The sequence below is a fragment of the Pseudorca crassidens genome, chromosome 2 (assembly GCF_039906515.1).
Source record: "Pseudorca crassidens isolate mPseCra1 chromosome 2, mPseCra1.hap1, whole genome shotgun sequence".
NCBI classification, from domain to species: domain Eukaryota; kingdom Metazoa; phylum Chordata; class Mammalia; order Artiodactyla; family Delphinidae; genus Pseudorca; species Pseudorca crassidens.
The window spans coordinates 110,135,774-110,138,737 of NC_090297.1; the positions used below are offsets into that span (position 1 = coordinate 110,135,774).

At 41.0% G+C, this 2,964-nt stretch overlaps 1 long non-coding RNA gene across 1 annotated transcript; it reads right to left on the reverse strand.

Moving 5' to 3' along the window:
• Nucleotides 1-527: 527 nt before the first annotated feature.
• LOC137219374 (uncharacterized) lies at nt 528-2,317 on the reverse strand. Its single transcript, XR_010941097.1, has 2 exons — nt 1,874-2,317; nt 528-1,123 (listed from the first exon to the last, which is right to left on the reverse strand). It is a non-coding gene; the product is annotated as an uncharacterized lncRNA (long non-coding RNA).
• Nucleotides 2,318-2,964: the final 647 nt, after the last annotated feature.

Below are 2,964 nucleotides of genomic sequence, written 5' to 3' on the forward strand. Positions count from 1 at the left end.
GTGTCACATGATGTTATAAATACGGTTAAGTTGGAAAAGAAAAGGAACACAGAATATGAAAGTGTAATATACTTTAAGAATCTCCGTATGTGCTGTGCTCGGTATGTCTGAGCCTCTTTCCTGCTAGAGCAAACATGGTGATGAGGTGACAGTGATGATGACAGAGATAATGATGACTTGCCACCTCACAAAGTACTAATTATGTGCCCAGCATTGTGGCAACTGAATTACACACATTCATGTAAATTTTATGCCTAAGCCAGTTGGCACTGTAAAGGTGATTTTCCCCACATTTTAGTAAAGGGATTGAACTTCTGAGGAGTTAAATAATTTGTTCCTCAAATCAATCAAGCAATAATTAAGAAAATAACCTGGATTTGAAATTATATACAAATAATCATCGATATAACTCAAAATTCACATAACACTGGTTGTGAGAGCCTGAAATTTGGATCGAAGAAGGGTAGAAATCAACCAAAATTATGATATGATATTGCTAAAAGCAGGTTTTCAAAGAAACAAAATACTTTTACCATCACAAAAAAAATTGTATTTTATTCAGGAAATGGAGGATAAGTAACAATTGCTCATCTGGCAGAAACCGCTGCCTAGATGACAGACACACACAGAAGACAGTGGGAGAATCCTCAGAGGGCGCTCAGGAGGAGAGATACTGCTCTTCCCTCTGAGGCTCTGGGATGCTTTTTCGGATACCTCCCAGAGGGAAGCAGCATAACAGACTCAGATAGGAAACCTCTGACCGTCAGGAATCCCCACACGCACACTGCAGGCTGAAGGGTGGAAAGCTTCTCCTGTATCCATGATAGGCTTTGAAGAGAAGATGAAGATGGAGCTGTGGAACTAGATGAGCTGATTGTCCTTATCCTTTCCAGAGGCAGATAAAACCTGAAGCTGTTACTTGTCCTTGGGTGGGCACTTCTGCTGGCATTGCTCGGGAGGTGCCACAGGAGTGCATTTCTCAGGGCACTTTATAGGTTGGCAAGGGTCTGTACCCTTTTTAGGTGAGCAAGGATCAGGGCACTTTGTTGGGCACACTGGAGGTATCTTGCACTGCTGCTTGCACTGCTGCTCTTGAGAAGACATCTTTCTGGAGTCTTAATATCTGAAAGAAAGTATATGACCATGTTCACCAGAAGGAATTCCTTCAGAGAGAAGACCCAAAGCTTTGACAACTCAAATAGAAGGATCTCTCCAATCTCTAAATATGGGTGTTAATCTCTTTAATACCTTTTAATGAATTTCTGACCTCTCTCGTTCTTTAGCAAATCTATTCATCAGCCCAGAGACAACCTTCTCTTTTCTCATACAACATTTCCAAAGAAAATATCTTTTTTTAAAAGAAACCAGCAGTGTTTTCTCTTTTGGTTTCTTTGTTCTTCTTTTTTTAATGAAAACCTCATCTTTAAAAAAGGCCATCACAAGTTCTAAAATCCTGGGCAAACTCACAAGCAATTTCTATCACCATTTTTTCTCATGAGGTCCCGACACGATTACTTATGTACAGAGCAAAGTGCAATCAGGATGAATGTAAGGGCATCACACCTTCTAAGATTAATGCCTCTGAAATCACAGCAGAGGTCCAAGAGAAAGGCACAGAAAAAGATAAATACTTTACTCTTTATCCCTTCATGTCAAAATTTCCTTTTAATTTCTTGTTCAATACAGGAATTCAAACTAGGTATCAGAAATCTAGTAAATACAATATAACATTGTGCCCAGATTCCAGGTTCCCATCCACTAAGTAACATTATACCCTTGATCGTAACTTTGGACTCATCAAATTTGCGGTCTCTAGCATAAACTCAACATTCGGGGGCCCGAGAACAAAGTTGAACTGAAGAATCATACTCACCAGGTTCTCCAAAGTCAATCGGAACTCGAGTAGCAGGAGGATAGCTGTCACTGTCATGCAGCAGAGGCCCTTTTTATTGGGGTTTGCTGCCCCACCCAGGGGGAAGCGGAGCTACCAAAACTGGCCTGGTTCAGTCATTTCCCAACCAAATGCAAATCCATCCATAACTGGCTTGGCAGGGACTCTGAAAACAGGAAATGTCCTGCGCCAGGATCTCCTCACTAGATTATGTTCTCATGACTCACAGAGTCCCTGCCTTAGCTCTCCGTTTCAGTGGTTTATGGCAGTGGGAGGATTTTGAAGCTTCTCTAACTTGCAGACAAACGTTCCGTTTCTTGATTGGGGAAGATGACCCTTTTCTATCTTTCACCTTCCTTGACTTCTAAAACTGCCTGCCTAGTTGCACTTGACCTGGTGGCCATTTTATTGTACATACTGGTTTGAGAAAGGCCTGGCTACCTGGTGACACCATTCTCTTTATCTCAAGCCCCTCTTATAATGCATTTCCTCTTGATCCATGGCTTGCTGAGTGAAGTCTCTTCTCCTCTTCTAAAATGGACTGAGGGAAGGTTGCGGATCATCTCCGATGACTTCCCACCGTGATACTGAAATGCGTTTAGTAAAGTGGTCACCTCTAGGGACCCCCTTTCACTGCTTTGCTCCTTCAAATTAAGAACATCCAGCAGTCACATTCTTATGAACTTTGTAAATCTGTTTCACTTCCGGCCACAAGGAATTCACTAGGAGCGTAGTTTCGTCTACCATAATTCCAATCAGCTGGCAGATCAGAACCTAGACTTACAATACAAACCAAGCCTTTTACTCATACCTCCCAAACGTGACATACCACCTGCTCTTACCTAATTTCTCCCAAAGGACCTCTTTGGATTTCTTCAACTTTTGAAGAAAGCTCAGAGAAGTGTTTAAATATTCTGGCTTCCTGTTCCTTTGAAATTTTTGGAAAACCCTATCTAATATGCAATGCCATTCAAGTCACTAATTTTATATGTATTTAATAGTTACGAATTATTTAAATACATGTTTTGTTTCACATCAAGTCTAGGGGTAAATTACAGAGAAAGTTGATATCC